Source organism: Paramormyrops kingsleyae, chromosome 4 (assembly GCF_048594095.1).
Source record: "Paramormyrops kingsleyae isolate MSU_618 chromosome 4, PKINGS_0.4, whole genome shotgun sequence".
Classification (NCBI taxonomy): Eukaryota; Metazoa; Chordata; class Actinopteri; order Osteoglossiformes; family Mormyridae; genus Paramormyrops; species Paramormyrops kingsleyae.
This window is the reverse complement of record NC_132800.1, coordinates 34,392,328-34,416,715: the sequence shown is the minus strand read 5'-3', so window position 1 is coordinate 34,416,715 and position 24,388 is coordinate 34,392,328. Positions and strand designations below refer to the sequence as shown.

Sequence of the window (24,388 nt, the reverse complement as noted above, 5' to 3'; positions counted from 1 at the left end):
TCAAATTCAAACAGTACACGAAAAGTTTTGAAACAGCCATACCAATAACAATTAAAACTTCTGAAAAGTTTCCCGCGAGATAGCTAAATCAAACTGCACAGGTGGGATATACAAAATATTTACCTGTTAACTAAGACGGGCTGACTTATTAACACAAGAATTGTAGATAAACTAAACATTCCAGAAAGAAAGAATTACATTTTAACAACATCTATATATGAATACCAAGTATTTCAAAACATTACTGAAAGAGTACTTCTTTCACTGAGGAATTCAATCAGTAGGAGCTAATCAAGTACAGTATTCGCTTCATTATACTATTACATCCACTAGTCTACTGTGTTCATTAAAATAATATCATATATTCCACAAACAGAAAACAGTTACTGCTTACTATCATCCTGTTCTGAGTCCCCTTTCAGTGATAACACTGAAACCCTTATTATTTTGTATGTCATAAAACGTTACCAGCACTCTGTACAGTCTCAATCCAGTTAGCCAGACAAGCAGATGGTCTGTGGTCACGACTATATGCATCAATAAAATGAATAATCTTTATGTAAATGTAAATTTAACTGAACTCCGTGGTTTAATGAAGAGACAGAACTTTAAGACACGTCTTAACGCCCCAAAAAAGCTGCTTCGTGCTGAATGTGGCAATGTATACTGTGGTACTTTGCCATCCTGATATCATGATTTCACTTGAATTTAGCATTTGTTAAGTAAACTAAAATGGCTCTTCTGTTCAGCCTCAGTAATCTCTAAGCCAGCACCTTTCACAAGATGTGTATTGAGGTCACTTATTTGCCTGAACAGTTAAAGTTCAATGAACGCATCACTTAAACATCTTAGATAACCCCCCCCCCCCATGCACACACCCCCATGAAACACACACACACACACACACACAGGCTGTGGAAACAGACTCCCTGCTTCGACCAGAAGGATGGTTTAAAGTTTTAACCTGCATGCGTGCCGGATGTGTTCAGATAATTCTCCAGGATGTTATGTGTGTTCAGTGTGTTAACAGAAGCTCCCGTTCTGCTTTATCCTGAGGGTAATTAATTTTACACAGACTCTGCTGGCCTTTCCTAATTGAAGTGCTTAGCCTGCCTACCTCTCAGTCGCCTGCCTGACGCTTTAAGCGTAAAAGTCACATTTCGATCCCATAACGAGTAATTCTTCACTCATGGCCGAACCAGTGCTAGACAGGAAAGCCTGGACGTGTGATCCACTAAGTGAACGGTAAGTACAAAAGATCCTTCTGACAGGCACAGAGGGAATTTAGAGAGGAAAAAAAAAAACTTCTCCCCTAAAGCAGACACTTTGTGAAAATGACTTTATATCCAGCACAGAGCAGTATCTCCACTTCTTGAAAAGATGTTGCAGGAGCAGACAGATGCTTGACTTCCTGCTCTTGCCGTCCGCAGGCGAATCCGGAGGGCTTTTATTGATTTCTGCAGGAGAGGAGCTTTTTAGCACGCCTCGCAGGGGCGCTCGGAAAATGTCACTGTTGTGTTACATTGTTAAGCTGTCATTTGTGTAAAAGCTCCGAGACGCAAAACGCCGGCGAGCGGGCGGACGCGCAATTTGCGGAAAGAGTAAATACAGCGGCGTTAGGGTGCCGCTCCTTATGATAAACATTTCCTAATTATACGGACGCCCGGCGAGAGGTGTACGCTGCAAAAAAAAAAAAAAGAAAAAAAGACGGCAAGGGCGCAGTGATGGAGAAACTTGGTAAACACACACACGCGCGCGGGGGCGCGCGCGCACACACACACATACACACACAGAAACATACCCGCGCGCACAGAGGGGAAAAACCCCAGATTGGGGAAAAAAACAACATTTACAGGAACAACTGTGCAGTGACACAAGTTGAAGTATGCCGCTTAACCAGTTAACTTTGTCTCCGTTGCCTTTCTCACTCTCTCCCCCCACCCCACACAGTACTCACCGGTTCGCCTCCTGGAAGTGAACGCTTCTTGAAGTAGCACAATAACGTCTCATTAATCTACTTATCTGTAACTTGCTCAGAGGCTGAGGCGACTCACGGACGCGGTCGCATCCCTCGCCTTCCACGGGGCAACGCCGTGAGCTCGACTCACCGTTTCCCTTTTAGCCTTTGTTCCTGCCTTTCATGCTCGCATCAAGGAGGCAGCGATGTATAAAGAAGCAGAGGTGGCTAGGTTAGTCCCGCGTGTCGCTGTCGCGTGGAGCGCGCGCGGACACTGTGATATTCTACGCTGCTGCTAAGCTTTTTTTTTGTAGCCTTTGTGTCATTCACTTAACGACCAATCTCATTAGCTGCCTGGGTACAATAGGCTGAAACATTCTCTGTGTAAATACACCACATGGTGACCCTCAAGGTTAGACCTCTGAAGGTCTTTTTAATCACATAAAAGATGGATTTTTTTTTTTTTAGAAAATCAATGACCAAAAAAAAAAAAAAAAAAAATTGAACAGATTGCTTCCAAAAAAGGACTTTTTTTTTTGTCTGGATTTTAATAAATTTTCAGGATTAGATAAGGATGATCAAGTTTTTCCCCCTTATCACTATTTAGAATATATTTATTCTAATAAAAAACATAAAATAGTACTTTAGGCTCCAATAAATATTATACAATATTTATCAAGGAGAATATTAACAAGAGTATTAAGTATTAAATATCCATTGGCATATCTAAAAGTGAAATTTAAACATTTACTTTGTTAACAGTAATAAGCATTTTAATAGTAAAATTTAAGTGAAAATTAATTTTAAAGATTTACCATATAATTAAGTCCTATAAAATATAATTGTATTTTAAATTGAATAAAATATTGTAGATCCCTGTGACCCTTTCCACAATAAGTGTATGGAAGTCAAATGGACTCAAAATATTGCAAATTAAAAAAAGAAAGTATATATTTTTCATTATAATACCGGCTATATCTAAAAATCAATATTATTAAAAACACATCAAAAGAATAACTAGTAAGCTGTGAGGTGACAAGAGGCATAATGTACATTAATACCGTGTGGACATTTTGCGATTGTACTCAACACATTTCTGCCACTTTTTCTGTTTCCCCCAGTGTCATGTCTATGGTATAGTCCTCTAATTCCATGCAAAATGAATTATTGTAAGTACTCGCAGCTCTGACAGCTGTCCGTAAGCAGCACCGGGGACATGTCTATTGGCCAACTTGACCCTTGTTAGAAAACAAAACAAAACAAAAAAAAATAAAAAAAATAAAGAATGCAGCAGGCTGGGACTACTGAGAGAGGTCACTGGAGATTTTCCAGACAAACGCGGTACAGGGGAGAGGCAGAATGAAAAGACTCGGAATCTCATTTTAACAGACCGCACACAATCTGGGCTCCCACAGAACTATCTCTGCCTGACCGCTCTCTATTTATCCCTTATCAGTGTTTACCAACCGCGAGTTTTCTTTCATTCACACTGTGAGGCAGTTCTCCTACTATCAGTCAACAGCTGACACCGTGGAACAGCCTCAAAGGGAAGAGGAAGGGATCAAAACTAAACCAAAGCTGTTTAAACAATACAACAGAGGAAATAAATTCATAAATCCTAATTCTTCCCCAACCCACAAGGGTACGAGCAGATCCTTTATAGTTAGTCCAACAAACAAACCCAGCGCCAATGAGGTAACATTACAATTAAGGTAAATGCAAAAATATAGTCTAAAAAAAGAAGGGAAAAAACCCATGTAATTTTAATTAGAAACAAAGCTTACAGCTCCGGGATGCCAAGAAAATTAAACTTGAACAGTGTGTCACTATGATACTTCAAAAAAAAATAAAATAAAAAAAGGCTGTGAATTCTACTTACTGAGTGTCTATGACCAATTTGCCCAACGTGCTAAATATTCGCGCGGCGCTTTTTGATGCTTCTGAGACAGAACACGGTTATGGACGCACAATTTTATTTTGCCAATTCCCCAAATCATGTGTTGAGGCCCCTTCAAAGGTTTCTGATTTAACCGAATGTCCGAAAATTGTCATTTTTTTTCCCCCCTCTCGATACTGCGCTCCAACTCAAGGTCCTTCAAAACGATCTAATTGGGCTTTGAAGCGCTGCTCACATTTGAACTGCTTGGCTCTCTGAAAACTTAGTAAAAAAAAAAACTACTTTAAAACAACCCGGCGTTGCCGTACACTCATCAGACATGCTCGTCCGTGCCTTTTTCAAAAGTTATACATTTGGTTCGTTTTTTAGAATTAAAGGCCGTGAAACTGGAGAGGAGGATAATGTTACGTGGCGTTACAAGACAACGCTTCGGAGTGCGAGGGCCTGTATCTATCGTCACTGGTTGTAAGTTCACCTCACTTGTAGACTTCGTCCTACATGCTGGTTATCTTGGGGAGGCCAAACATACATGCAGCTGGATGATAGTATATAAATCGCTGTCCGTTTTTTAACATGAGCGTGAGTGATATTCGACATGGTACTTAAGACCCCTAATGCTGCAAACTGCCTCGTATACAGCCTCAGAAACCGGTCAGAATAATGATGCACACACACCAGATAATGAAGCGAATCGTCGTGTTTTTTTTCTTTTTTCTGCCTCATGCTGACATTTTTAGCCTGTTAATTGTGTCACACAGCAAAAGACGAGTCTGAGCCCCACTAATCACACCATCCGAATGGCCCTCGCCGTATTTCAGCCTCTGCGCGCCGTGCAATTACAATTTCAAAATTGATTTCCCGGGTACATATTAACAGCCATGTTTTCTGGAGCGCTTTTCCAGAAATTAAGTAATTAATTACATTTATCCTTTCACCAGCTGCTGTACGGCAGATGGGAGAGGGGCTCGAACCTCGTTGAACCGAAGCCATAAGTCTCATTTCCCTGGATTAGCTGAGCAAAGTTTGGGTGTGTGGCTCAGGTATCGTCCCCGACACCCGGACCCCAGACTCCCGCGTCCCTCAGAACTCAGGCCCGGCATAGCCAGGGTACCGGGCTGCGTCGGCTGCCGTGTTTGAACCGCTCTGATGGACCTTGATGTGATTATGATGTAAATGACACGCGTCTGTCTTTTGTCTCAGCGTAATGTGGTTTGAGGTGGGGGGGGGGGGGGGTGGGAGACAGGCACCAGAGCTTTCCTCATCCCCTCGCCCGTCCCTTAGGTTTCAGGGGGGACTCAGGCGCCTGTTACACCTCTACTATCGTTACCGGACACTTCTAACTCCACGAGCAGCACCACTCATGGGTAAGTGCTGTTCACTTTGTGGGGTTTACCATTAAAACTCGGCATCTGCCAGATGTTCCCACAGGTGCGACTGCCTCTATATGCTTCTCCCACTGCCCTCCCCAGCAAATCGCAGGTGGGTCGATGCTCAGCTGAGGCTACAGCGAGACAAGGAATCCGCTGATTTCGGCTACCATGGACAGCTCCCAGACTTCAGGGCCGATTCAGGTGCCGTGTGATAGTGCTGGTTCCCCACGGCGGCTGTTTGTGATACCATCTTGCATGGAGGTCTAGTGAACTGTGTGCCGATCATCGCCATCAGATAATACTGCTGGATTCATGCTTCTCTGCGGTGCTACAGGGCCGTGCGAGAAAGACACATACCTCAGCGTGAAAGAGCATCCCAGCACCCGTGATCACGCCTCTCCGCAGCCCGCCCCGGGGTCCGTGTTTGGGTAATGTGTTTACACACCTGAAAAACCACGAGTATTTGCCCAGGCAACCAATTCTGCGTTCCTTTAAATAACAAAATGGTCACAAGGTCATTGTGGCTTCTTTAATCACTCTTATTTTTACCTTTATTTTGAAAGTTTAGCATACGGTCGTCTTCTTTTTGTACCCTGTAGTTATTTAGCTTCTGAAATAAAGAAACATTTTCTTCAGATATTATATAATATGTATCATGTCAACCCTTACCTCACTTATACGTCACTTTGGACAAAAGCGTCCCGTGAACGACGGCAAATAGAAGTAAAAATGATGATAAGAGCGCGAAGATATGTATAGACTGACAAAATGTTACTTTTGCTAACTTAGTGAAGAAAGTGCCGGTCTCTCGTAACTATGTCAAAACCCCCCATCTCACTACACAGTACTCAGAATCCAACATTTCATATTGCAGACCCATTTCTCAGGGAATCCCCCCCCCCGCCCCGTGCAAAGGAAAGTTAGACACTGCAGAGTCCACTGTGAGCTATATGACCCAAAGCATTTGTTCCTACTGAATAATACAGTTGGTCCTTAGAAACATTACTTAATTAGATTTTATTGTGATTATTTATTTATTTATTATGATTATTTATTACCAAGAGCTGAAATGACCATTCCGTGCACTTGGAGAACTAAAACACTGTATGTGTGAAGTGTAGAGCATCAGAGAACTCCTCTCCAGCTTACATACTGACAAAGGAGTTTGCAAAGGGACACTTTAAGCCCTCCCTAAAAGGTCAGGTCAGTGTGGGGTAGTCTCGCTCCCTAACCACCCCCCCCCTACATGCACACACACAAACCACTTTCAGGTTGTTTATGTCCAAGCCCAATTACGCCTCGTTTTGCAGGGAAAGAACAGTGATGATCAGCAAAGACACAGACAGCCGTGCTTGAAAATCTGTCGGTCTGGGTGACACACCCGAATGAACGGCGTTCCTAACGGCTACGTCTTCCTGCTACCCACCGGCCGTTCCCGCTCCCCGTTAATGCCAATAAACAAGCTGATATCCAAACACGCACTCCGAGCAACAAAATCTGATTTGCTTTAGGAATAATGTACAACTCGGTTTAGTATCTTCCTTAAACATAAAACATGCCCAGCCTGAAACATGTAAATGACTTTGACAAAAAAAGTTATTATTCTAGTACAATATTGCAATGCATAATTTACTTTTTCATTTGTGTATCCCCCGTCTGTAAAATCAATTTGACCTTGGAGGCTGCGCTGTGTTGCTTAGCAGTAAGTAGGAGTTAAGTGCATGTATCTGATACAGTGGGGCTCTGTGCCTTTGTGTCAGTCACTTCTCATTAATTCCTGTGGCCCAATTTAGGTGCCACATCACAGATATATTTATACATATAAACACTTTGAAAACGCACACAAAACAGTAGCGTATTTCACTCAGTAAATATTACATGCTAGCAGTGTTCTGTGCATAGATTATTAAGTGGCTCTAACCCTAATTATATAAACTATGGCGTATTAACATCAATATTCTTATAATCTAGAGAGAAAGACCAGACAACTTCTGTCAAAATCAAGTGAAAATACAATGGGTTTAAATATGACTGCACAAGCCACCAAATCAAACAGGACTCCACTCTTACATAAGAATAATAAAAGTTAGCAGACTTCATCGCCTCTCCGTTAAGTCTTTCTCCCCAGTTTTTCCTCCTCACATAATGCTAACATGTGTTCTCTTAAGACTAGCTTACAGTCTACGGTAAGTGCAGTGAGTTTAATTTAGGTAGACAGCATCAAATGCTATCTGGGTGATCAAAAATAGGTCATGCTTCTTAAAGCCAGTTCGAGCCATTTAATCTCCCCGCTAACTGTCTGAAAGCCTCACAGAAGCTGCAATATTTTTTCCAACAATGTCAGGCACAGCATTTATGCGCAGAAAGCCGCTGAATTCACACTTTAATTCACTAAAGGTGGAGTCATTCAATGTAAAATGCCCATCGGAGTATGCAAAGATTAATTCAGTATGTAACTAATCATTATATTAAAAATAAGATAAATTTATACAAGCGCACCGGTGACAGAATAAACACATTTCTGACACACTGACACTGAAATTACAGTCTGCGAGCGAAAGGTAACTTTCAAACGAACAATGTAAGATTTATGGCACTTATTTCTGAGAGCCGTATTGATAAATATGCACAGCAGCGATTCTTTTCAAACACGCCACATTTAGGGCCTAGCGAGGTTGTTCCAACCACCGTGGCAGAACTAACACCCTACGGGGAAAAAAAAAAAAAACAAACAGAAACAAACCCAAAAAACACACACACACACACGCACACACAACGTAGCACAACACCGAAATGCCCCGATCGGAATCAGAAGCATGATAAAATGAAAGAAGAAATCAGGCACAGACCTCTTCCTCAGGGTGCTGAAAGTTGTTTTTTTTTTTTTTTCTCCTGTTCCCCCCCCCCGGAGATTCGGCGCGTCCGTCCGGGAGCTACGGCTTTGAAAGGTAGTCCCCGGGAATATGACACACTGTGCCTTTGACAGCCCAGAGATAAGCACCTGCGTTTGGGGGCCCATGCGACGTCACACCTCCCTATTCAGATCCCTTCAATATGATGCACATTTGCACATCAACAGTGCGCCCCCCCCCCCCCCCACCCCCACCCCCAGCCCCCACCACCAGCAGCCCTCACTCCCACGTCGGCACACAGACACAGATGCAAACGTTTTGCAACCCCACGTACGCAGACGGCTTATTTATTTAATTCATTTAAAAATACCTGCCCCCCCCCCCCCACCACTAAACACAGCCCTCAGTGACGCACTAAATAAATAAATAAACAAACGGACAAACTTTTCTGCCTGCACTGTCATAACATGGCTGCTTGGGCATATGCCCCTGCTACCTTCCCATATATCAGTCATCATGCAAATGAGGGAGAATATCACCCCTCGGCAGCAGATGGCCAGGGATGATAACAATGGCTCAACAGCCCAGTTTCAATGTCCGCGACTTTATCGCTACGGCAACAACAACCAAAATATATGTAATGAAAGCCCATCCACTACTTTATTCTCTCCCCCCCAAAAACCCCCGACGCCCCACACCCCCAGCGCACTCTCTCCTTATCGTTCACGTTTATTAACATTGTTGCGGGTTTTGTGAATGGGAAAAAAAAATTCACCCGCGACGCTAATATCTATCCGCAAAAAGAAAGAAAGACAAAAAAAAACGAGGACCTGGAAGTGATTTCAGGGACTATACGGGGCAGCAGCCTGGCAATTATTTGAGTAATTAGGTGTAATTCCTCCCTGTAGGCCATGTAACCCTCCTGAGCAAGCCTGCGCATTAGACGGGCTGGGCGGGGGGGGGGGAGGCGGGGAGTGGAGCTGGGGGGTAAAGTGCCCCAAGACGCCCTGAACACAGCACACAAAAGCTCAGCCTCAGTGATGTCACCTGGGGCACCACTGACTTCTGTAAATAGGAGCCCCCCCAGCCTCCAGCAGAAAGTAAACAGTGTGAGCGTTAAGCAGCATGTGTGTGCGTGGGGGGGCGGTAGGGCTATTACAATGACAAAAAGCAGCCACACTTCAAGGCGGAGCCAAGGGGGAGGGGGGCTCAGGCTGGGTCGTCACGATGCATGATATGCACGAATCATCGAGGGGGGGGGGGGGCCTGGGAGAGAGCCCCTCCCCTGCCCCACCCCACCCCCCGCCAGCTGACACCAGGGCCCACCCAAACAAGCCTGTCTCCAGGTTCTCCAGATTGATGGCTGGAAACAATGTGCAATAATGCATTTTAGGTGGCTTCTCTCACATCTCTCAGGGGACTGGCCAAAAGGGCAGGAGGCTGGTAACGGGGTGGGGGATGGAGTTATTGTTTAAGGTTTGGCCGTTGATCATCACCTTGTTTAAGACCTTATTTAAAAGTCTGATTTTCTAACTGTCTTCGAGAGAAATCTGTGCAGAAGCTAGCAGTTGTTTTTTTTGTATCCCTTTATGATGTGCAGTGTCTCTCCCGCCAATATGCTTGGAAGAGATGAGACATATATCCTTTAAAACAAGCATCTCTTCCATGATGGACTGAAATGCCACTTAGTTCTTCACATCATAAGCGTCTGTCCAAAGAAAGAGCTGAGGACTGTAGATAAACATAGCGACGCTGCAAAAAGGAAGATGTGCCCCATTCAGACATTAAACGGAGAACAAAAAAACAAAACAAAACAAAAACAAAACAAAACAAAACAAAATGCAAGCAATAATCAGCTCAATAATCGTGAAAATATGAGAATAAAATATGCCGCATCCCATCAGGAAAACCAAACACAAACCAATTACACCTTAAAACCTCCAACACACAATAACACGTCCCATCAGTTTCACGATTCTCCACGCAGCAGTGATCAAAATAAGAGCAGATGCATTCTCAAAACATAATAAAGTATTTAATCTGTGTATTTTTTTACTAAACTAATACGTTACCAACTTAAATATGCTGCCAGCCGCGGAGGGGCTGCTGAAAACAAAACGAAATGTGAAAACTGAAGTGGGTTTGGTAAAACAATTGCAGTGTCAGGGTTCAGATTTAAAAAGGTACAATACATCATTGAGGAACGGTTTTAATAGCATTTATCAAACTATCACAACAGGTCAGTCGCTGCTAAGTTAAAAGCCTCAGCTGTAATGCCGCCCATGTAAGTAAAACTAAAACGCAGAATTCAAGAGGGACAGCCGGGGATTTTCACGATGCTGCTTTAAAGTCCAACTTTACCCCGGAGTTATTAGAATTGCAATGAAATAGTGAGCGACAAATGTAAAAAGTAAGGACTAGGATAAATATTACGAGTCAATAATATGTGAAGAAGTGAAGCATCAATTTTCTGCTCTATAGAAAGATAAATGGGATGAATATGTAGGAATCTGTTTCTGAAAGGGTTAATGGGCAACATTTTCAATCTGAAAAACGTGGGTTTTGATGTAAATTGTCCTGGATACACTGGCACGCTCTCCTCAGTCCTCCCTCTGCCTCTATCAGCATTATCTACAACCGACAGTCACCCCATTCAGCAGTTACCAAGCACACATTGTTTGTTCCTGCTAAAGAGACTTTAGGAAAGGTCACACACAGAGAGAAATTAAATTTTAAAATGCGCGAAACGGTCTGGGATCAGCCACAAGCCACTGAATGCGGCAAAAACAAAGACTTTATTTAGGTGGGATCTTGATTTACTGCTATTCATTTCAGCACTGGGGACGCCAGGTTCTGTCAGGGTTTGTGCTTAACCCCCTCATCCGTAGTGTGCCCCATTTTGTTGTACACCGTGTTTAAACAGGGAAACATATCTAGTAATGTAAACACATGCTGTGCAAGGGGTCTGGCCCTCGCGCTGGACCCATCCATCTGTATGTTTGTATTTATTGGACTTGGGAATGCCCTGCAATCGAGTACTAGGACCTGCAGCAAGTGCACTGCTGTTGGGGCAAGAAAATCTGCGGCAATTAGACACACACAGAGATCTGGTCAGTAAATAACACGCTTGCTATTCTTATTACGTAACTTACATTATGCAAGGATTTCAGATCCTGCATATTTAAAATACAGTCCAATTATAATGTCAAAGATTGTACTCCGCCATGCAGACACGCAATCAGCAAAAAACTGCCCCAACAGCAGGTGATTTCCCCTGCTATCACATTACCGCGGCAAATGCGTCCTTAATAAAGCAGGAATAATAAAATAGGCGTTTTGCGCTAATTTAAGTATGTGCGGCAGAATGACGCGCTGCCGTCCGCGTCCGACTGCATCGCTAAATCTGCTGCTAGACGGAACCGTGGGACAAGCAGTTAGGATCCCCTGATATAAAGACCAAGTCGACGGGCTGTTGAAATAACAACGCTCTTAGTCAACAAGTGCTTCAGCGCGCACTATAAATTATTATTAGTATCGCAACATCACAAATCGCTGGTTTTTTGGTAAAAAAAAGGGGATCCAGCGGTATGAATAAGAATCTTTTTTCAGGCTCAGAGAAAGCTGCTCCGGGCAGCCTGACATCAGTAAAATAATAATAAAAAAAAGCACGCATCCAAGTGACAGCGATTTCTCTCCACCGCCCAAATCATCATCCTATATTCAATGTCTGTCGCTGTGTACTCTACCATAACTGTGATATCAGGTTTCCACCCACTAAGCCACTTCTATGACTCACACGGTGTGAACACCATGAGAAAACTGAAGCTGAACTCTGCTCTTACACTATATATACGGGCAGTTTTTACATTGCATTGAAAAGCCAGATGTAATCCGGTAAATTCTACCAGGGTAAATAATTCCTTCTTTCTCCGTTTGTCTCATGCGGAGCTGTGTTCTTATGCTGATTATATGAAACGTGTTGTTTTATGAAGGAATAAATTATTCTAATTGTGAGAATAATGCATCTTAGAAAGCATCCAATTACAGACTTTTATAATTTCAAAAGCAAATTTGGAAGAGGAAAAAAAAAAAAAAAAAACAGGTGCCGGTCGTTCGGCATTTAGATTTTCGGACAGGCACAAACGCAGAAGGAAACACCCCCTGCCGAAGCTTCATTATATCGCCGGAGTCTTTTTTTTGGGGGGGGGGGGGGGGGGGGGGGGAGATGAGCGCATTATATGTACGCAGTGATTATATTAAGATGTATGAGCAGCAGCAGGGTGACAGAAGGGCCACACTGGCTGTGAGCTCGAGGGGAACGAGCACGCGCTTCGCAAACGCTGCCTCCAGTGGTGGCTGACCTTTACTTCATCTCCTGCACTATAACTGCGACATCCGGTTATATAAGTTACATAAGTGCATAGATACTATATATAAATCTACGCATCAGGGGCGATTCTATGGTTCAGGAAATACAGGACGCCACCTCCACCCCAGGTCTCCATCGATTAGGGGGCGACAAAATGCATACATGGGACAATGTATAATGTAATACAGGAGAAATTGCTAAGTGGTAAATGACACAAAACACAGGGGGCCTAAAATCCCTCTGAATATGGCCTAGATCCACCCTATGCTATAGGTAAAGATTACACGTTTCATTTATTGCTATAGCCGATATAATGGCTTAAACATCTGTATTGTCCTGTATTGATAAACAACAATTGGTTAAAAAAAAATCAGCCCCACAGGCTCTGACAAGTGTTGCACTCAAGTATTTAATTGCGCCACCACGTTGATTTGAGGACTAATTACCAGCGAAGTGTTGCATGGTGCATGGAGGTCGGTCCTTCTGCAGAGCATCGCGGCCGCCGACGTGCGATCCTTGCAGACGTCACGCATGTCTGGTGCGTGACGGCAGGTAACGCGTGCGACGATGACTCAAACATTTTTTAAAGTGCAGCGCAACGGGATTGCATCACTCAAGCTCCATGCAGGTTTATTAAACACTCATATCTCACGTCGGACTGTAAAACGACGCTGCAATGACCCACATTTTTTTGGCCCAGATTGACTCGTAGGCTACCTCGAGACCAGTTTAGTCAAACTTAAGGAACTGGGGGGGGGGGGCTTCACCTTCTCCGGAGGTGCTCGAACCCATCACCATCGCAGATGCTCCATGATACCATCATGGGTTGAGAGCCTATGTTTTGTTCTGAGTTCAGTTTTACTCGTCTCAGTAACCTGGCAAATGGGTCCCCCCCCCCCCCCCAGCAGCCAAACAGCAAGATAAAACCAGCGGCGAGTCCTTCAGTGACTCGTCTGGATTGTAGAATCAGCAGGTGTGGGAGTAATCCACCCACGCAAGATCAAGTCCACAAAGAGTGTGTGAACCGTCGTCTTTATCAAGATTGTTGCCCGGGTCCCGCTCACATTTTTTTTCCCGTGCATAAAGACGACCGTGCGAAACGACACTGGCTCCCTCGCGTTCGCGGCCTCAGTGCAGTCGCTAAGGGAGCAGCGCTAAATCAAATTAGCCTGTCAGTCTCCTGTCAAATCAGCGTCTCTGATTTCCAACAAACAAGTAGGTAATTACAGCTGTAGATCTGATAGGGGAGATTCTTATCGGTCTTACAGCTGCTGGCTCCTTGTGCGAAATTCAAAGGATCTGTGCAGATTTTGCCTGGGAGCCTTTGATAGAGTCCCTGAGCGTAAACTCCAAACGACCATTTGAGCTTCGAGACCGCTGTGTGAGTCCCTGCGGCGGTCTAGTCAGCTGCTCTGTCAGCCCCTGTGTGGAAAAACATCAGGCCAGAATTCAGGAGAACCAGGACACCAGTGGAGGCAGCAGGATGTACATCATCTATAGACACAGAACTCTAACCAGAAGGTTGCTGGTTCAGATCCCATCGGGAGTTGTTTATGCTACACCCTTGCGAAGCCATTTCATCTCGAAGAAACGAGATGTTCTTGAGGAACATCGAGGTGCATTAAATGGCAAAACTGTCTGATCACTTTCCATAAAAACTTAAATGAAAATTTAAACAGTGGCACTGAGACCCCCCCAGGCACGGACGTCCCACCTCTGGGCTGGTGCGATTCTTCAAATAGTGTTCTCGAGCCCTTAAAACCTACCCCCCACCCCCAAGACTCCAGTGAATAAGACAGGTTTTTCTTCCAGTTAGAACTACATGACGTAATAAACAGTGACAGGCTCCGTCTGACGTTAGCATCACCTCGAGCAGCTGGAGGGTCAACAGAAGACATCTGGTCATTTAAGTTTCCAGTCACACCATAGAGTGACATTACCATAACAGCTCAGCAGTAAAGGGTTACGAATTATACTCCCTAGAAAGGTCAGGCACATTAAAGTTCGGCAAAGTGACATTTGAATAAACTTTATTCCTCTCTGGGCAGATGCGACAAGCTGGAGATGGCGGTCGGACTGAGAAGAGGCAGAGCTTTCAGCGGAGTACGGCGATGAGGAGGAGATACACTCCACAGACCTTACGGCGTGATACGCAGTTAGGGAGAGAGCAGGATGCCCTACTTCCTAAACACAGGTGCATACAACTTTAAAAGCCCGATATTTTTATATCACGTATAAGGGATCAGCCCCGCGGATTAGATGATCATTTGAGGTGAAAAAGTGTGTAATATAAACTAAAATATGAAAAGTACTCCATTTTTAAAACAGGTTCCTTGCAGCAGGGAGAGTTTGTGACTGTAAAATCCTATTAGAAATCCCATTACGCTACACTTCTGAGTTCCAGACTCCTTATGTCTTGCCCAATTTAGTATGTAAAATGACCTTTAAAAGGCAAGTTTACTGGGAGGAAAAAAAAAGCATTCTGTCTGTGCCATTCGGAGGCCGGCTTGAGCATCGCCAAGAAGCCCTTATTAATGTGATTTACAATGTTGTGATTGCACGTATCACAGGAGGCTGTTTGCTGGGAATCAGTGCGCACATGTCCTTTCAGAAAAACAAAGACATTGATTATGACGGAAGTTACTCCAGCACAAGTAGCGGGGCTGTTGTGATTAATGGGGCCGGCCATTGATTTGCTTTTGTTGAAATCTTTGTTAACTTCTTTTCCCAGTCACAATTATCGCTTGTTATGAAACAATGTAGCCAATTAAGGAAGTAAAAATTAAATCTGTCGATGGGCCCATTCCGTGTAATTTCCAATTTTAAAGATATATTGTTCAAAACAAATCTGAATGTCAACACTAAGAGGACTTTTTCTTATGTGCGTGAGAGAAAGATATACTTCAGCTTTTACGACATCCCCCCCATCACCGACAGTTCACTGATTAATTTATCTTTGCAGACGCTTCTATCGAAAGTGATACACTCACTTTTGTTTTTTTGAGAAAGTAGGGTCAGCTAATTCCTGGAGCTATTGGGTTAACTCCTTACTGTAGAACCCAGCAGCAGAGATCAGTCAACAAACCTTAGGATTTGAACCGGCAACCTTCCGCTCACAGGCACAGGAACCTAACCCACCTACCACATTTCTGACCAAACGATCCCATTTAAGTGGCTTCTGATGCAAAGAGGTCACTCTTCTCAAAGAAAGAAAGAAAACAGCCTGTGCTTTTTCTTTTTTTTGTCTACATGGCATTATGGGAAGACGCCATGCTAAGTGGCGTAATCGCAGGTGTCAAACCGTCAACCGTGCGTCTACCTGAGCTCCCTTCACAAGACACAAACACTGGGAAGAGCGTGTTTGTTTATGCTCATGGAGGGATTGCAGAGGTTCGTCTCCCAGTCATCCGTTCGGGGGGTAGCCATTGTCCCGAGTCTCAATAACATTACAAAAGGTGCTTGACACACTTTGACAGCTCTCGGGCTTGATGCTAGCTTTGGCATTTGCAAGTCAAATGCTAGTTTGAGTCTAAGAACTCAATCAAAAGGAGACGCACAATATTCTCCAGATTTTTCCCAAGCACTTAAAAAAAAAAAAAGAAAAAGAAAAAGAAACTTCTCCCAGATCCAGACGTTTATACTCCCTGATTTCTCGCATCATCTCTCCGAGATAGTGATAATACGATTTCTGTGTTTTTTTTTTTCGCTGTTGAGAAACAAACTGGATTATAAGCAGATCGCTACATAAACAGCTTTCAAAAGGAGGCAGCTATTTTAAAAGAAGCTGGAGAAATGCAAAGGAGGATTTAAATTTTAATTTGAATGTATTCCAGCAAGTGAAAGGTTCTTTTGATAGGGGATTTCAGCAAAGATGACGGTATTTAAAAGTGATAAACAAGCATCGGAAACCTCAAGTCAAACACAGTCTTTGCTTCTTTCTAGTACGGGGGAAAAAATTTGACGTGACTTATGCTCACATCCAAAAAAAAATTTAAAGTAAGTAATAATACAAAATGAAAATGTAAATATATCAGACGCACAGAGCTATTTCCTAGCTATTTGTGTTGACAAATTAGATAATTAATATAGAGCAGCCACACCAGAAACTTGCATATTAATATTGTATCTGTACTAAATGGAAGAGACCATATTCGCAGGTGATTTTCTAAATACACATATGAAAAATAAAACTACTTCATGAGTCTTCCAGAGACAAGCGCATACCTCAGCGTCTGACAGAAACGGTGTTTTTGTAAGACAGCAAACAAAAAGCAAAAAAAAAAAGGGGGGGGGGCTTCATTCCGAAATGACAACGAGGCTCCAGTGATGGACAGCATCCATGTGAGCCGACGAGAGGGACATGGGTTCTGGGCCCGGCCCGGGGTTCACGGGCGCAATATCGCCCAAACACAGAGCTCCTGCTCCTCTACCAGACCGCTACCGTTTTTTATATTTGAATCTGCCAAGGGTAAATCCAAAAATTAATATTGTAATAAGACAATGGACAATAGGATATTAATCGGACAGCATAATGATGTGCGGAGCGTTTGGTAAGGAGACGCAGCCAAAAAGCCCAGCGAGGACGGAGCCGGCCAGCGGCATCAACAAAATACCCATAAAACTGAAGTGTTAAAGGTACGTTTTTTTAGATATTTTACTGCATGGGGACCTGTGCCCTCTTATCCTCCAGTAACAAAACATAAACATACACCAGCACAATTGCACACCGCTAATTTATTTAGCGCAGCCATGCTAATGATACCACGATGTGGCTGCTTTCATTCCAAGCAGAATGGTACAACTTTGTCCATTTGTCAGGGCAGAAATCCCCTTTCTTGTGGGTTCAAGAGGCATGTGCCAAGCAGTTGTTAAAGGGACTCAGCGACGGGCCTTATCTGACAGCTGCCTTTCGCAAAGCTAGTGCTTTGGCCCTTGCAGCGGGCTATTATATTCCGATTAACACTGTGACATCCCGGTTTGGGAGGAGCTCCCGGGCTCCTGGAGACGGGGAGGGGGGCTGAGTTGCAGGATCCGGTCTGACCACTGGTCCGGCAGCCCAAGAGCCCCACGCCACACAGGCAAGACAAAGGGTTACATCATGCTCCCGCATAGCTAATCCGATCACGGGCCGCCATTGTGTGTCCTCAGCACACAGCAGCGGAAGTGCCAAGTAAACCCCATTCTGCGAGACTCCCTCATAGCGGGGCCGTGCCAGCACTGGGCTGCAGTTTCATGCAGGGGGGGGGGGGGTAGGGGAGGCTGGGGGGTGGGCAGGACTGCGCTGAATTCGTCCACACAGCACAAGCATGCTTACCCTGTATCATGGACAAGGTCCCTGCAGAAAAAGAGCCCGTTCTCTGCTACCTCCATGATAAAATACGAATGGCGTCCCTATTTACAAATACGTAAATGTTACCCTACAAGGAGGCTGCAGGACTAAAAACACAAAAGGCAGAATTTCAGACACCCTTTAATAATAAGGGTAGATGTATATGTTGAAATAAATTTCAGAAAAAAAACCCAGGAAAGCTGAAGCCGAGCTTATTGGAAGAACACCTGACCCTCAAGAAAATTTGAGCTCACTCACTGAGACCTGAGGAGGTAGGAGGTCACTATGACCTGAGGAGGTAGAAGGTCATTCTATGACCTGAGGAGGTAGGAGGTCATTCGCCGAGACCTGAGAGGTCGGAGATCATTTGCTGAGAACTGAGAGGTAGGAGGTCACTCGCTGAGACCCGGGAGATAGGAGCTCACTCGTTGAGACCTGAGGAGGTAGGAGGTTATTCGCTGAGACCTGAGAGGTCGGAGATCATTCGCTGAGACCTGAGAGGTCGGAGATCATTCGCTGAGACCTGAGAGGTCGGAGATCATTCGCTGAGACCTGAAAAGTAGGAGCTCACTCACTGAGACCTGAGAGGTAGGCAGTCACTCGCTGAGACCTGAGAGGTCAGAGATCATTCGCTGAGACCTGAGAGGTAGGAGATCATTCGCTGAGACCTGAGAGGTCGGAGATCATTCGCTGAGACCTGAAAAGTAGGAGCTCACTCACTGAGACCTGAGAGGTAGGCAGTAACTCGCTGAGACCTGAGAGGTCAGAGATCATTCGCTGAGACCTGAGAGGTAGGAGATCATTCGCTGAGACCTGAGAGATCGGAGATCATTCGCTGAGACCTGAGAGGTCGGAGATCATTCGCTGAGACCTGAGAGGTAGGAGATCATTCGCTGAGACCTGAGAGGTAGGCGGTCACTCGCTGAGACCCGAGAGGTCGGAGATCACTCGCTGAGACCCGAGAGGTCGGAGATCATTCGCTGAGACCCGAGAGGTCGGAGATCATTCGCTGAGACCTGAGGAGGTAGGAGGTAATTCGCTGAGACCTGAGAGGTTGGAGATCATTCGCTAAGACCTGAGAGGTAGGAGATCATTCGCTGAGACCTGAGAGGTCGGAGATCATTCGCTGAGACCAGAGAGGTCGGAGATCATTCGCTGAGACCTGAGAGGTCGGAGATCATTCGCTGAGACCTGAGAGGTACAGTAGGAGATCATTTGCTGAGACCTGAGAGGTAGGCAGTCACTCTCTGAGACCTGAGCAGGTAGGAGGTGACTCGCTGAGACCTGAGAGGTAGGCAGTCACTCGCTGACACCTGAGAGGTCGGAGATCATTCGCTGAGACCTGAGAGGTACAGTAGGAGATCATTCGCTGAGACCTGAGAGGTAGGCAGTCACTCTCTGAGACCTGAGCAGGTAGGAGGTGACTCGCTGAGACCTGAGAGGTCAGAGCTTGCTTGGTGGGTTCCTGTCTTTGCTACATGACTCCGGCTCTTTCGGCTGCCGTTGGATTAGCTTGTCCAGGACCCCCCATTTCAGACACCACAGCAGAGGGAGCACGAGCCTGTAACTCCTCGCATGGCCCCGGCATCTCTTGGCAGTGCTCCTGCAGCACTCCGTCACGCTCTCAGGTGGTGCTGCGACGAAGGACAACTCTCGGGAGTAAAGCAGGCTGAGAAGCAAGCTGCGGCCAGCACATCTCCTCCATTCTACACACCACGCCAAGAGAAAGGGCCATGACCAGAACACACACTTCACGAGAACAGCCCCCACTCAGTCAGTCAGACCCAACCATCACCAATGAGCATCGTCTCATAATTCATCAGGAGACACTGAGAATCTGCCATCTTACTCCTAAACGAGTTGATGCCGAATATCGGCTTCTGAATGTAAAGAGAAGCTTAGGCTAGTGTACTACATGAGCAATTAAATTAAAAAAAAACAAATAACAATGACCATCACTCCGCTTTATGAAAACAAAATGGTTTTACCGAGATACTTCATTAATAATTTACTAACAAAACTAAACAATCTGCTCCTTGCCAAGAGATCAGGTAGATCGGCATAAGTTCAGCGGCCTCTGGATGGCAGTAGGGAGCAGAATATTAGGAGCATGTGTAGAGGAGATGGGAGTGTGCCTGTTTTCAGAGCAGTCAAGTGACTAGTGTGATTTGTGTTGATTCATCCCACCTGTCCCTCATTTGTGACAAAAAATCAGGAACTGATGTGTTCTGGTGTCCCTCATCCACAGCAAACCCAACGACACTCCTGGTGTCCATCTCAAATCAGATTATGGTCTCGTTTTTTTCCTTTCCCTAACTCAGCCCAAAGCGCCGCTACATTTTCCTTTTTCCTTGTCCCGTGTTGCTCCAGTCTCAACTCCATCCCTGTAAACCCTGAAGGGGAATCTCCTTTCTCCAATAATCCCATGATTCTGCCTCCGCCCCACCAGACTGGTTCTCGCTTGTGGGTGGGGGGAGGGGTGACATCTATCAGTTTCCCATGTCCACCAGACAGGAGCAGTGTCCACACAAAGGGACATGAGAGAGCTAGTTGCTGCTTGTCAGAACTCAGGTCACCTTGCTCTGAAACAGGGGGCAGCGTGTGGCTCAGTGGACTAAGCCTGTAATCAGAAGGTTGCTGGTTCAACTTCAAACCCAGCCTCAACACGTCTGTGGGTCCTTGAGCAAGGTCCTTAACACCCAGCTCCCTGGGCGCTGCTACGGGTGGCTGCCCTTTGTGGACAACTCGCTCTACAAAAACAGAGCAAGTTGAGGGAGGCGTAAGGACAATTTCCCCACAGGGTTAGTATTTATTATTATTAACAAGGAATTTCAATTATTGAGTAGATGAGTAGGGCTACGGGACTTAATCAGTGGTCCAGCCGCAAATGTGCTCTATTAGTCCTGGGACTTGAACCAGCAACCTTCCGATCACAAGCACAGCATCTTTAACCCACAAAGCCACACTCGGCCTCTAGCAGGGCAAACTCATTTCATCCAAAAGAGTAGCTTCTCCCTCAGCTGAACCGTTCCTCTACCTCCCTGAAAGGAACGGGCCCAGGTGAATGATGCGTTCGTCTGAGGCAGCATTTCGGCAGACTCGGCCGTGCACTGGAAGGCGGCATCCAGCGCGATTCCATCTTGCTGGGAGCCGAACGGCTTTCACTTCATGTTTACGGGAGCCCCCACAGATATCGAAGAACAAGGTCAATCTCATGCGAAACTGCGAGATTTCACCATGTGCTACTTTCACGTCGTCATTCCTCTACATACGCACAAATATTGAAAAACTGCAGTCGTGCATCAAGTAGAGCTGAAGACCTACTCTCCTGATATGCAATATTAGCAGTGATATCATGGCAGTTCGATTCAATTTATTTTTATATAGCGCCTTTCACAACAGAGTCACCCAAGCTGCTCGACACGAATTTGCGGTAATACACGATTACATCATTTATACAGGATGATACATGAAACAGGAATAAAGGGAGGACAGAAAGCAAGAAAGAAATAATGAATTCATCACAGGCAAAATCGTCCTGCAGGTGGGATTCAGAAGCATGCTGGAGGAGCCATGTGCCTTTGACTGAACTTAGCAGGCCTGGTGTGTAGGCATTCGAGTCACAGCAGTGCGTGCAGGAGGAACGGAGGTGGCGGGAGTGTGCTGGCTCAGTGCGGCCGTGCATGCAGCACATGCGGCGTCGCGCTCTGCCTCCCTGCTCGCACGCTCTATGCGCGACACCTCCGTCCAGCCCTCCTTCTTCACACGCGATTAAATTGCTGTGATGCTCAGCCGATGACGCCGGGCCATACGTGAGGAAAGTTGTGTGCCCGTGTTTCAGAGTGCTTTCGAGTTATTTATCCCTTTGTATTTCTGAGTCAGAAATGTGACTGCCTTATAGTCTTTCCTTTCTCTGTATTTCTGAGGCAGTTACATGTCTGTGCCTCAGAGTCATTTATCTCTCTGTATCTCTGAGTCAGTTATGTGTCTGTGCCTCAGTATCACTGATCTCTCTGTATCTCTGGGCCCAGTTACAAGTCTGTGCCTCAGAGTAATTTATCTCTCTGTATCTCAGGGCCAGTTCTTTACTGTATTTGCACCCCAGAATGATTTATCTCTGTGTATCTCATGGACCACTTATGTGTCTGCACCCCCAGAGTCAGCTATCGTTCTGTGCCTCAGAGTTAGGCATCCATCTGTGGCTCAGAGTCGATTATCAGTCTGTGCCTTAGACTGGTGTCCGTTTGTGACTCAGAGTCATTAATCTCTCTGTATCTGATGGTTAGTTATTTGTCTATGCCTCATAGTCAGTTATCTAGTTGTACCACAGAGTCAGACTGTAACAGAGGCTACACTTAGGGGCACAATACACAGGATCCACACTGAAAGCTTAAATGTGATTACATCCCCCTCAGCCTTTTCAGGCCGGGTCTCGTGAATTTCAAATGCACTGGAAATGGTTTCTTGTCTCAAACTGAACTCCGCATTGTGCACGTGCTAAGGTGTGCAGGTCGTGCGGGGAAGGTGCTACGCGTTAATTGCATTTCCCTTTGTACTGTGATCATTATGTTATTATATAATTACACAGTAATGATTATGTAATTGCTACGATGCTATTGTAGTTCCTGCAATAGAAACACACTCCTCAGTGAGCGCGAGGCAGAGTGACGCAGCACATTAGGTTGATCGCCATCTAACAGGCGCGAGTGTCCTGCATTGCTTCTGCTCAGGAGTTTAAGTCTTCAGAGGACTAATTAGGTGTCAGTAAGGTTTAAGTTGAAGTCAGAAGCCCCTTTTCTCTAGGCAGTACACCTTTAAGAGGCCATTTTGCGAACCCCAGCCGACCACTCCTTATAACCAATTTTAACCCCCTACTCTCTTATGATCCTCATCTTCAAAAAAAAAAACACTCAAAGTCTTGTCATCGTGTCAGACGCTGCGTGAAGCTGAACTGCAGCCTCCGATGCGACCACAGCAGCGGGGACAGCTCTGAGGCTGAAGATCTCCGCGGCTCCCTTCCATGCTTTGTGCTGACCTCTGCTGGACTAGAGCAGCAAGGGAGGCCTCCTTGCATTACATAAGGAGACCCAGCGCTTACAGCATAATTTGGCTGACGGACATTCGCAATTAACCTAGGAAGCGTTCTGCCTGAGTGCCTTGTGGGCAGTGTGGGCTTTCAAACTCAATACCCAGTACCCAGAATTCCTAAATTCACAAGCCCTGGTGGCACATAGTACAAGACCTCTAGCCGGCGTGCCACAAGCCTGTGGTGATCCTAAAATCTCTTCACGCTGACATAAGCAAATCGGCTGGCACCACGTGGCCGGCAATAGCGGGAAGGTGGCAACCATCGCCGCCGGCAACCGGGGACTGACGGGAGCCACGTGCTGCGAGCAGCCGCCGGATGACCCACGCCGATTTGCCACCCACCCTCGGCGGAACGAAGCCAATTTACTTCACCGCCAGGGGCTTCGATACACAATCGGCGAATTACACAGCTGAGATCTGAACATGATTTACACCACATGAACTTAGTATGTTATTCAATAATACTGTGCATCAGCACCATTTATATTATCATGGGAAATAACAATTTACAAAAAATAAAATTACAATTTACAATTACAATTTATCGTAACCTGCTATGAATAACTGTTCTTTATTTAATGTTTCTTTTAGAATTTATTTATTTATTGGGCAAATGGTAACATTTAAATAATAAAAATAACATCCATTTTATGAAGGTGGTAACAATACTGTTCTGAGAGAATTAAGATTTCTAGAGAAAATTAGGAAGGACAAGGAAAAACGTGAAAAAGCAATAAATAAATACGAGGCTGATGTAAGTCTGACGCCGCGTCTGCATGTACGAAACGGCACATTCAGCTTGTTACCTTCTGTGTGGCGTTACACACCTGACCCCCAACCCCCTATCACAGCTTACTCCGCTGTTAACACATTGGTCTTTTTTAGGAACCTGATTTAATTTTACCCGCCCCTAACAAGCGTGATTGTGTGTTTTTACATCCCTAAGCCGGCCTGTGACTGACAGGCTGTTCGCTCCTGCCGTGGGGCAACAAGAGCCTCTTTCAAACGTCACGTCCGCTGTAAGGACACACCGCTCTGTCTGAAACCCACCAGGTGGGACCGGCACGTGTTCACTTTACCGTGTTTTTCTCTGGTAACCCTCGTGGCGGCTGCGCCTCTGGTGTTTCAGCGTCGACGCACCGGATCAGATACTCAGATAAGTCCAAACTCCGCTATGCCCTCCCATTACGACTGGCGCCGGTCTGTCAGGTTCTAACCCCACGCCCCGCCATCTAGCCAGCGCTCCTCAGTGTAAACATACAAACGTCTTTTCTGTTTATACACATGCCCGTGGAAAGGAAGAAACTTCCATAACACTTGCGGGTGTCATTTTAAGGCCCGCGTGATAATGACGAGCGGCTGGACGGAGGTTCGTACATTAAAATTTATAACGACGGTATGTTTCAGGCCCGCGGTAAGCGCCGGCTGTGAGGTGAGATGTGCATCTGTATGATCTGTAAATGAGGCATGAGTGACACTGCCACATGCGCGCAAACACGCGCGTTCGTTCGTGCCACATGCGCGCA

The 24,388-nt window shown here is 45.4% G+C and overlaps 1 protein-coding gene across 8 annotated transcripts in view; it reads right to left on the bottom strand.

Annotated features, from left to right (window-relative positions):
• Positions 1-24,388, bottom strand: part of st18 (ST18 C2H2C-type zinc finger transcription factor) — an 82,837-nt gene that overhangs the window by 44,309 nt on the left and 14,140 nt on the right. Inside the window, exon 1 of one of the 8 annotated variants that reach the window (XM_023815632.2) lies at positions 8,074-8,306. The exons of 4 other annotated variants lie outside the window; for them this stretch is intronic. The gene's annotated coding sequence lies outside the window, so the exon portion shown is untranslated. Of the gene's footprint in view, positions 1-1,117; positions 1,129-1,957; positions 2,065-2,108; positions 2,239-8,073; positions 8,307-24,388 lie in introns of those variants that run through there. 3 more of the 8 variants (XM_023815631.2, XM_023815633.2, XM_023815634.2) reach the window with 3 other exon arrangements.